We start from the raw sequence: 12,358 nt of genomic DNA, 5'->3' as shown, positions 1-12,358 counted from the left end.
CTGCAGTATCCTGCAGAGCTCTGTATGTGCTCTCTCCTTTGTAGGTGAGGTATGACCATACAGATGCCACCACTGTGTTGGGCTCCATGATTTTTTGTGAAGGTGATAAGGCCAAGTGGCAGCATGTAGTTGGCAAAGGTGGGCACATCAACTCCATAGAGCAGTAGGGATATTTCAGTAATTTTGAAAACAAACCTGGCCTATAGGGATCTTTAGAAGTTGCCCTTATATCTCTAGGTGTGAAATAGATAAGCCCCCTATTAAATTATTGATCTAATACAAAAAAAAAAAAAAAAACAGAAACCTCAGTTTAGTAGCCAAAAACTAGACCTGAATTCCCAAAGTGGACAGACGTTGTCTGCCACCTAGTTTCCAGACCTAAGTTATAGCACAGGCTGAAATCTCTTAATTGAAGAGGAGGCCAGGTCTGCTCAAGGGAGGATATCCCACCACCGACACAAGTATATAGTTTAAAATTTCCTCCAACTCTTCATTTTTTACTAGAAAGACTACATGTTGAGGAAGTATAAATACCCAGACCTTTTAGGGGTCACTGGACTCTGGCTCAGAACTAAGGCTAGTCATCAGGAACCTAAATTACCACTGTGGAGCATCTGCAAAATCGAGGACTTACACTGGTCAGGTGAGAGATAGAATCTTAGCTCAAGGTTGAGTGGCAGTTGCCTCATAGTTTTACTCTATGGTTATAGGCACAGTTCCTGACCATATAACTGGATTAGACATATTTTGCAATATGCAGAAAATCCATATTGACTCTCTGGCCTATAGACTGATGGTGAGTTGGTAGGAAAGGCTAAGTGGAAATCCTGGAACTTCCCCTTGCTACTAAGATGGTAAACAGCATCAATTCCACATCCCCAGGGGGAATTTTGGAAGTTAATGCCATAGCCAAAAACTTGGAAAATTGGATGATAATACCTATCACAGTTCCATCTGATTCATTGTTGACCTGTGAAGAAGTCAAATGGATTTTGGAGAATAACTGAGAATTATTGTAAATTCATTCAGGTAGTGATGCCAAAGTAGCTGCTGTCCCAGATATACTATTTTTACTGTACCAGTTAACATGACCCTTTGCTTTTGGTATGCTGCTATTGACCTGGATAATGCCTTTTCCTCCATATCAGCTTGCAGGGAACATTCTGTCTTTACTTGGCAGGGCCAACAGTACACTCTTATAAGTCTTGCCTCAGGGGTAGCTCAGTCCTCCTACTGTATGTGATCATAATAGTCCACACATCATCCTGAAGAACATATCACAGGTCTACTATAATGATGACAATATGCAGATTGGATGTGATGAGAAGGTAGAAAGTATTTAAGACACTTTAGTATGACGTGTGTGAACCACAGGCTGGGAGATAAACCCCACGAAAATTCAGGGGTCCCCAACGTCATTGAAGTTTCTGGGGCATGTTGAGATATTCACTCCAAGGTGAAAGACAAAAGGTGCATTGCTTTTGGCGGGGCAAGTTATACTACATTTGAATATGCAACTCTACAGAATCAACTATAAGTCTGCTGATAAGGACTGTGGGCCAGGTCAACAGAAGACTGTGCAGTGATTTGAGGTTGTCATGTAAGCTGCTCTAACACTTGACCTTGTGATCCAGGAGATACAATAATACTTAACACTCTCTTAGTGTAAGTAATACTTGTGTCTGTTGTCAGTAGGGACACTGTATGAAGCCTCTGCTGAGCACTAATAGGAGGATCACAACTCAGAACTCTAGGATTTTAAAGCAAATCATTGACCTCCTTCACTGATAATTATTCTCCTTTATATAAATAGCTTCTAGCTTGCAACTGCAACTTGGTAGAGACTGAAAACCTAACATGGGGACATTAGGTGACTATTGGTGTTCTGGGCTTCTCATCATGGACCGAGGGCTGTCTGACTCACCAGGCTTTAAAGTGGGCCATACATAGCAGCAAGATGGAAACGGTATATAAGAGATTGGACTTACATGGGTCTGGAGGTAGGGGTAAATTGCATGAGCAGGTAGTGCAGACCTTCAATATCAACTTCTGCTGCACGCCTCCACTCCCTCAACCCATGTCTGTAGCCTCTGGCATTCCTGACAACTAGTAGACTCAGTAGTGCTTCCAGATGGCCTGCTTTTACAGGAGAGTTTACATGATATGCTGGTGCCACCCCAATGTGGACTGCTACAGCGCTATAACCCCACTCAGGTGTGACCTCGAAGGACAGAGACGAAGGAAAAGCTTCCCAGTGGTAGAACCTCAAGCAGTACATTTGGTTGTCCACTTTGTCTTTAGTAAGAAATGGCCAGAAGTACAGCCTATACTGATTCATGAGGAGTCCTGAGTTGGCTGGATGGTTGGATACGTGAAAGGATCAGCAATTGGAAGACTGTGACAAGGAAGTCTGGGGAAGATAAAGTAGGTGGACGATACTGGGAAGACATTTGTGTTCCACTTGAATGCTGATCGAAAGCATCTCCTGTAAAGAATTGTTTTACTAGTGGGGTGGATAAAACAGCACTCTCTATTAGAGCCAGATAATCTCTTTTCAGGACTTATTCAATAGGTCCATGCAAAGTAGCTACGGTGGCAGGAGTGGGGGACGTGCATGGGCTCATCATGGATTACCCCTCACCAAAGCTGAGCTGGGTGATGCTACTGCTCTGAACCTAATCGGCAAATGTTAAGACTACTGAGCCTACCATCTGTCACTAATTCCTCAGGTGACCACCCAGCCACTTGGTGGCATATTGATTACATTGTACCCTTTTCATCATGGAGAGGGTAGAGATTTATTCTCACTGGAATATACACATATTCCAGATATGGACTTTTTTTTACCTTCCTTGCCTACACTGCTTTGGCCAGCATCACCATCTACGGCCTAACCGAATGTCTTATTCACCATCATGGCATAACCCATAGCATTGCTCCTGGTCAAGGAACTCATTTTTCAGAAAAGGAAGTACATAAGTGGGTTTATGCCCGTGAAATGAGCTCCCTGGAAACAGCAGGGCTTCTTGAAAGACAGAATGGCTGACTGAAAAGTCAATTGTGGCCCCAGTTGGAAGACAACCCCCTGAGGGGTGGAGTTCTGAATTATTGGATGCAATATATGCCTTGAATCACAGACATGACATGGTCATCTCAGAATGACTTGAGAATCAAAGGCTGGAAATGAGAGCAACTTCTCTCATTAATACATCGTAACCCACTTGTTTCCTGACCTATAAAATTTGAGCACTACTAGTTTTGGGAACTGAATTCTTAGGATGGGATTGCTTCTAGTGGGGATAAAACAATGGTTCCACTTAATTGGGATATAAAACTGGCCACTCTGGATTCCTTATGACACTGAACCAAAAGGCACTATCCTGTTGGCTGAGTGATTGATTCCAATCACCCAGAAAATGTTGTGTTGCTGCTTCATAAAGGGGCCAAGTACTGTGTTTAGAACCAAGGGGATTTTCTGGGTTGCATCTTAGTGCTTCATGTTCATAATATTAACAGAAAACAGCAGCAACACAAAATGATTAATAACTTGGTTCCTTAGGAATAAGGATTTGGGTCCTCCACCAGGAAAAGGAACCAATCATCTGAGGTTCTAGCTAAAAGCAAGGGAAATTGGGGCTGGGATTGTGGCTCAGCGATAAAGTGCTCGCCTAGCACAGGCGGGACCCAGGTTCGATCCAAGCACCACATAAAAAAATAAAGGCATTGTGTTGTGTCCATCTACACCTAAAAAATAAATATTTAAAAAAACTTTAAAAAAGCAAAGGAAATGTGGAAGGAGTAGTAAAAGAAGCAACCACAGATATCAACTGTGGCTTCATAACCAAAGATTGATGGGCTTCATGTATTTTTCTCCTTCCTTGTACATGCTAATTTTTATATGATAACCACTCTCTTCCCTCCATCCCAATATTTATACATACACACACTGCTGGAAATTACTTTTACAATTTGATTTTTAGGTTAACAGAATATTCAATGGGATCATGACTGGATTTGAGGAATAGTAAACATAGTCAGCAGTGGGTAGAGTTTTGAAATTTCAGAACTTCATCACTTATATGAAGGATATATCTTTATAGGTGGAAATGGAGCTTTTAAAATGTGTGCAGAGGGGGCATATGGCAACTGAGTGGTGGAAAAAATGGGCTGTGTGAGTTCTCAATCCCTTTGGCTCTTTTCAAACCCACCCTTCTCTGCCCTGCTTGGGGTACTAAGACAGTCCTCCCTTGCCACCTCCTATTAAGCTTCATCAGTTGAGGGCCCTGAAGGAGGAAGGGGATCTTCTTCCTGGTTCCCTGGCTCTTCTGTACTGGGTCAAATAGTGTGCAAATCCAGAATCTGTGAATGTGACCTTATCTTGAAATAGGGACTTTGCAGGTATACTCAAGTTAAGGAGGTCATACTGAGTTAAGGTGAGTCCTAATCCAATGACAGCAGTCTTCAGATTAGGAGAGAGGAACAGAGTCATAGGAGAGGAAGTCACGTGAAGGTGGAGGCAGAGGCTGGAGTGACGCTGTCAAGCCCAACAACACCTAGGGCCCCAGAAGCTGGACAGGGCAGAGACTCCTTCCTAGCTCCTTTAGAGGAAGCACGTTCCTGCTGACACCTTGATTTGGGGCTACTGGCATCTAGAGAACAAATTTCTGTTCTTTCAGGCCACCCCATTCGTGTCCATTTGTCACAGCATCGCTAGGACAATGACGCATCCTCCCAGATGGCTCTGCAGTACACAGGGGCTGGCAGTGCTTGGCACCTCCCTGAGCAGCATGGGAGTTCCCTCGGCACAGCACCTGGCAGATTCACCATCCAGCTGGCCGTACTGTGTCCCCTATGTCCTGGATTTGTTCCTTCCCCGTTGCTCCGCCTCAACCCAGAGATGGGTACTGCTGCTCCTTGCATGTACTGTGCTTGGTTTTCTCAAAGTCCTCCTTTTCCCTTGTAGGTTATCTCATATTATGGATAATTCTTTAATTGATTTTTTTCCTGTCCAAACTACTACATAGCTCTTGTCTCCTGAGTCCTGACTGACAACTGTCATTGTGGTATCAGAGGTTGGGAGCAGTGGCCAGCCCATGGGTGGCCTCTGTAAGTAGTTGATTCGTGTCTGATTTGGGCCCTCACCCTCCCTGGCTCTTCACTATTGCGTTGCTTCCTCGTGTTTCTGCTGAGACCAACCCTCTTAAAGGAGATTTTGCTGGTTGCCTTGTCTGTATGCTGAAGCCAGTATTTCTCAGCATGTGGTTGGAAAACCATTGGCATTAAGATCACTAGGAGATGTGGTTAAAATGCATATTCCGGGCCCCATCAGAATTCTAGTTGGTAGGTCTGGGACAGCACCCTGCGATCTGCATTTTAACAATGCCTTGCTTTATTCCCCAAGTGCCTGCAGAGTGCTCTTGCCTTTTCTAGCTGCCTGCTTTGGGAGGGTGATCATTCTCCATTCTCTCATCATCTGGATGCCAAACCTATGCTTTAAGGGCTGGTAGCTCTCAGAAATGATTCTGAGTTAGCTATACACTGCAGCATATTTTTGCTTGCTGATTTTCACACCTGAGTCTTGCCAAACACTCCCTGTCTCAATCATACATAGCTTGTGGAGCACCTGCTGCTGTATTCCTGAGAAAATCTGATCCAAAGAAAATAATGGCACATCATGCTAATCACTCTCAGTGAAGATGTTGCATTGAGAAATTCCCAGCCCATCTCTCGCTGCCAGAGACTTAGCGATTTCCAGCTTGAAGGAGGTGGGTGGGAAGGGAACCTGCCAATTCTGTGGCATGTTTGCCATGAGGTTTCCAGTCTTTGCCAACTCTTGACAACCTTGAGGGTTTGAGGGCGCTTCCCCAGACCTGACAAGAACTCCCCATGGACAATGGCCAAGGCGATGGTAGATGCTGCAGGAGAGAGAAATCTCCTTCCAGTGAGCCACAGGGTAAATTGTGAGCAGCAATTAATGAACAATGTTGTTGGATGTGAAATTGTGGATAGCAGACAAAAAAAAAAAAAAACAGAGTACAGGAAGATTACAAGAGGTGACAGTGGCTAGTGAAGCCTTTCTGAAATCGGTTTTAACATATGTAGTATTCAGATAGCTCAAGGACTCTCAGGACATTACTCCTAAAAAAGAGTAGGCTGCACTTACACATTCTTATTTCTAAATAACCATCAACAATAATGGTAGTTGACGTTTTTGAGGACCAAATGTTGCTGTGATTGTGTATATGTGTGCGTGTCGTTTTCTAAACAATCTGATATCACAGGCATTATTAGTCCCATTTTACAGAGAATGAACCATGATGCCACACGATGTCTCTATGCTACTTCTCTGAAAATATATGGTAGAATGAAAATCAAATTAGGAGAGAAGACAATTTCTCAAGTGGCATATGGAGCCATTTCCTGGGACCTCAGCTGATATCTTTTAGTGACTTCAAAAGTGAAGACACCCTGCATTACAATCCATTTTTATGGTTTTGTTTTCTTGGAGTGCTGAGTTTGGAACCCGTGGCTTGTGCATGCTAGGGAAGCACACTATCACAGAGTCACACCCCCAGCTCATAAATCTTTCTTGATCACTTTACCTAGATGGCTTAGCAGATTCTTCTTTGGAAACACTGAATTCTCAAAATCACGAAAGGTTCATTTCAAGAATACATAGGAGGGCTGGGGCTAGCTCAGTGGCAGAGCGCTTGCCCAGCATGCATGAGGCACTGGTTTCCATCCTCAGCACCACATAAAAATAAACAAATAAAATAAGGACATTCTGTCCATCTACAACTACAAAACTTAAAAAAAAAAAAGAGTACATAGGAATTGTGTTTCAGACAAACCTTGGTTCAAATCTTGGTCTCTCTACTTCCATGCAGGTAACTTCAGATAAGTTACTCAAGCCCTTTGTGCCTTAGTTCTCCTCATTTGCTGGACTGTGTGAAGATTCACTCGTACATGCAATGATTTACTCATTAAATCAGTAAGTACTGGTATTGATTGAAGCCAGCGCTGTTAGATGCTGGGGACAGAGCAGCAATCACCATGGACTTCATTCCTGCTCCCACAGAAGTTGCAGTCTAGCAGGGGAGGTGGACGTTTGTTGTGATTGCTGGAAACTCCAGCATGCGGGACATAACCCAGGAGGTTGGATGTAACCCAGGGGGTGGGATGTAATCCAGGGGGTGGGATGTAACCCACAGGGTTGTCAACTACCATTATTGTTTACTGTTATTTAGAAATAAGAATGTGTAAATGCAGCCTACTCTTTTTTTAGGAGTAATGTGACTGAGAGTCTTTGAGCTTCTGAATACTACATATGTTCTGCTGACCTCAGTCAGGTTCAGCTGGTAGGTCAGCAGTGGGGGGCTGGCTGGCCTAGACTGCTCTTGACTATCATGGGGAGACCAGCTCTCCACCAGGGCGATTTTCTGCTCAGGAGGGGATAAGCCACCTGAGAAAATTAAAATCTGAAATAGAGAAGAATTAAGATCCAGAGCCAGAAAATAGGTCTTAAGGGAGCACCTGATAGAGTCTCCAGACCTGGTAGGAGATGGAACTGAATAGCTAGAAAATGGCTGCAGCTCTTTATTGAAGGGAAGTACATCAAAGGCAGGGATAAGGTTTCAGTAGGTGGAATCCTGCTTCACAGTGTCTTGCAGTCAACAATTGATTGGCATCTTGTCAAGCCACACCCATCTCTGAGAGGCTGTGTGTCTATGTGGCTTCAGCAGGTCCCCCCACCTCCGGTGCTGTGCGGAACCTGGCAGAGCTGGGTAGGAATGCACGTGTACCTGGGCAGTCTCAGCAGCAGGAGTGCCGCTGGGAGACCCCAGATACCATTTCATGGCTTCAATGCCAAGTTGGTTACTGCACAGTTCACGATGGCTTCCAACACTTGACTCCATGTTCTAATAGTGGAGGCAGGAAGAGAAGGAGGTGGGAAAGGGGGCTGTTTGTACAAACACACAAGAACTCTTAAGGCCCCAGAGTGGAAGTGGCACAGAATCACTTCCACTCCCCACGATGGCCTGAGCAAGCCAGCCAGGTTCCAGAGTAGGGAACTAGGCTTCCCTTCTTGACTGGAGTGGCTGCAGAGTCACATGACAAAGCGAATCCCAGCCAGGTAAGGGCACTGGTGTGACCTTTGCAATCCATCTACCACACTGAGTGAGAAACTGGAAGAAGGTTCTTGTGGGAATAGAGAGGGAGGGAAAGAGTCTCTAAGAGGAGAAAGGAGCCAGTCCCTGCAGCCTTGGGAGGCACGGTAAACCTTAAATGCTAATTTGCATACGAGGCAGGACAGACATCAAGCGCCCCTTCCCCATCTTCACCCCATCTCCCATCTCACAGAAGGGTGTTACTTTGAAGTCGTTGCACATCCATTTGTTTTAGGTGTGTATCTAAGGCACAGTTTTTGTCTTTTTGGAGTGGTTAGGATGCTTGTCAGCAAATAATCTATAAAAACTTATTGCCTTAAAAAAATGAAGTACCTGAAATGATTAAGTTAATGACTGGTGGAGCATTCACACCCCCCCCCATGCCTTAGGGGTAAATTAGCCACTTTCTGGAAGTAAACACATCATGTAAAGAAGCAAGAAAACAAAATTGATGTGCCCAAACTGTCTTTTGCCCTTAGAGAACATGGCTATTAAGTAGTGTGTGTAGTCATCTGAGGTTCCATTTACAGTGCTCTCATAGCTGTGTGGTGCTTGGCAGTCCACAGCCATTGGTTTGTCCAAGGTTGACTATCGCCAACGTCTGCACCAGAGTGTCCCTGAATAAGAAACATAATGAACCCAAATTATCACTATGCATAGCATAATACTCTGGATAAACTGGAAATTTAAAAAATGGCCCTTATATCTCTTAAAAGATTTCTAGTTTCACTTACTAGACAGAGATCACATTTATAAGGCATGCATCTGGAAGGATTCTACCAGATTTTGCATCTTTATACTCCCAGAGACAGACCAGTGGTTTTGTGGTGTTACCAATATCTCAGGTCAGACAGGAAAATCTGACCTGATGCGCTGAAGCATGTAGAGACAGGCTGGAGGCCCTGAAGGGTGTCTGCTGCAAAGCACCCCCACATGAAAGATAAAATACCCTGTAAGTAAACAAGAAAACCCGGGCAAAAGACAATTCCTCTGAGACCAAGAGCAAGGTGGGAATATGAACCCAGAGAGATGAGTAAGTTGGGATGTGTAATGCCCCAGTAGCCTAATTGGATGTCCCTGGAGGAGGGATAGGTGGGTTGGGACAGGATGGGGACAAAGTTGAAACCCAGGAAGGGCCACATGCTCAGAGAAAGGATGGACCAGGCAAGGTAAGATACCCAGGGAGGCAAACAGAAAGAGCTGTTTTTCTCTCTTGACCTTAACTCAGGGCCCAGGGGAAAAGTCTCCCCTGAGGATTTAGGCCACTAGCCGAACTTTACATAGGTTTAGGGGCTGAACTAACACCTACATAATCCTTCTCCTCGTGGCCCCCACTCCAAAACCCACCACCACCACCACCACCCCAAACCCAACTACTATACAAGCTGAGATGTTCAATTTAAAGTAAATCAAAATGGGTCGTGCCCCATGTCTGATGCAAACACAAGTCTTCCTATGAAGAATTGGCACTTAATAAGGCCTTGAGTTTACAATGTTTCAGATTTTCCAATTTTTCAAATTTACCATGGTGTGAAAGCAATATGAGTATAAATCATACTTGGAATTTTGAATTTTGATCTTTCCCAGGGCTAGGGATATGTGCTATGGTACTTTCTCAAGATTCTGGGCAGTAATGGCAAGCCACTATGCCCAGGGGCCACATCATGAAGAGGGTAGACAATGAATACTCTATAGGGACTGAGTTGATAAGCTATGATGTCAGCAGGTGAGTGCATTAAATGCATTTTCAACTTACAATATTTTCAATTTATGCTGTTTGAGGATGTAACTCCATTGCAAGTCAAGGAGCACCTGTAATTGTAATGAACAAAAACTCACACATCAACAAATCCTGAAAAATGTAATAAAGCACCATTAGTATGAGTAAGCAGGGTGACAGTGTACAAAATTATTGTTCTATTGGAACTATCAAATGCAGAACATAATATAAGGATGTCTAATATATTTAAATAAATAAAATCATGGCTGATGGGGTGGCACACACTTAAAGTCCCAGCCTCTCTGGAGGCTGAGGCAGGAGATCACAAGAGTTTGATGCCAGCCTGGGCAACTTAGTAAGACCCTGTCTCAAAATAAGTTAGTAAAAAAATAAATAGGGCTAGGGATGTAGCTCAGAGGTGGAGCAACTCTGGGTTCAATCCCTAGTACTTGGGCAGGGGGAGGTTCAAAACCATAAAAAAAAAAAGACAAAAGTATTTTTGAAAAAGAATAATTAAAATATATAATATAGTAATTAAAATTGAAAACTTAGTGAAGGTTTTGCTTTTGACATATGGCAGCAACAGATCATTCCTCCGTTGTCACTTAGGATATAAACAAGTAAGTTATACATTTCTCTTCTTTGAAGACACTGGAGACCTGTGGAAGCAACAAGGACCCATTAGACTGAAATGCTAGAAGAACAGCCCTTCTCTGGTGAGCTGGCCATGCTCTTCATGCAGAGCTGAGGACTGAATTTGACAAAGGCACTGGCACCTCTACTAGGGGAAAGACAATTAGGAGCCCCATGGCAGCCATTAGATGGCGTGATGGACAGGAAGCTAGGGAACCCCCAACACATGGCCAGTTTGGCCCCTGGGGCATGTGCCAAGTGCTGGGGCAGCACACAGGGGTGCAGGGCTCGGGAGGAAGACAAGGTGGAACTTCTTGTAGTCTTTTTTTTTTTTTCTTAGAGAGTGAGAGAAGAGAGAGAGAGGGAGAGAGAGAGAGAGAGAGAGAGAGAGAGAGAGAGAGAGAGAGAGAGAGAGAATTTTTTAATATTTATTTTTTAGTGATCGGCGGACACAACATCTTTGTTTGTACGTGGTGCTGAGAATCGAACCTGGGCCGCACACATGCCAGGTGAGCGCGCTACCACTTAAGCCACATCCCCAGCCCCTTCTTGTAGTCTTGATATGTTTAAAAAACAAAGTTCTGAGAGAAAAGAGCCCACAACAAACACCCTAACAGTCTCGTTTTGTTGACATCTGAAACAACATGGGCACTGACTCTAATCAGTAGGCATCTCTGCCCTGGCTAAGCTCAATTTCTAACTGGCCTGAAAGCCATCAGTCCTGACGCAATCTAACAGGAAAAGGGCAAACCCTTTCTGGAGGGAAAGAACACTGATTGCCACATAATTTTTAAAAATCATGAGACATTAAGGAGGCCGAAAAAATCTGACGGATCAAGAGAAAAACACTACCGCAGCAGATCCACAGATGATCCAAATGTAGAGATGAACAGATAAGGACTTTAAAATATGCATGATAAGGGAGAATTTTTTAAAAATTGTAGATGGATACAATACTTAATGTGCTATAAAGCTTGAAAAATATATGAATAAATCTTAAATGCATGCTGTTATAGTAAATGAAGCCAGTTTGAAAGGCTACATACCATATGATTTCACCTAGATGACTTTATTAAAAAAGGCAAAACTATAGTGACATTAAAAGATTTAGGCCAGGCATGGTGGTGCAAATCCAGCAGCTCAGGAGGCTGGGACAGGAGGATCTCAAATTCAAAACCAGCCTCAGCAACAGCGAGGTGCTAAGCAACTCAGTGAGACCCTGACTCTAAATAAAATACAAAACAGGGCTGGGGATGTAGCTCAGTGGCCATATGCCCTGGGTTCAATCTCTGGTAACCCCCCACCCCCACAAAAAAAGGATCAGAGGTCACCTTCCTTAGAAGACTGAGGAAGGGAAGGATCAATAGGCAGAGTACTGTGGATTTTTAGAGGAGTGAAAATACTGTGTACAATACTACAATGAAGATATATCACATGCATTTGTTAAAATTCACAGGAAAAAAGGTGACCCTTAATGCAAACTATGCACTTTAGCTAATAATAGTAACATAGCCATATTAGTTTATCATCTAAAATGTATTGTACCAATGCAAGATGATCATAAGAGAAAACTCTGAGAGATTGGGGGAAAGAGGCACACCAGAATTCGGTACTTTCTGCTCAAGTTGTCTGTAAACTTCTAACTGCTGTAAAACATTTTGTTATTTCAGAGAAAAAAGGCAATAGAAAATATCTGCTATGGTTTGGATAAGTGTCCCCCAGACTGTGGCACTACTGGGAGGTGGTGGAACCCTTTAGAGATGAACTAGTAGTAAGTCATACAAAGGCATATCCTTGAAGGTGACACTGGGACTCTGCCCCCTCCTCTCTTTTTGCT

The sequence above is a fragment of the Callospermophilus lateralis genome, chromosome 2 (genome assembly GCF_048772815.1).
Source record: "Callospermophilus lateralis isolate mCalLat2 chromosome 2, mCalLat2.hap1, whole genome shotgun sequence".
NCBI lineage: Eukaryota > Metazoa > Chordata > Mammalia > Rodentia > Sciuridae > Callospermophilus > Callospermophilus lateralis.
The sequence above is the reverse complement of the archived record's forward strand: the minus strand, read 5'-3'. Positions refer to the sequence as shown.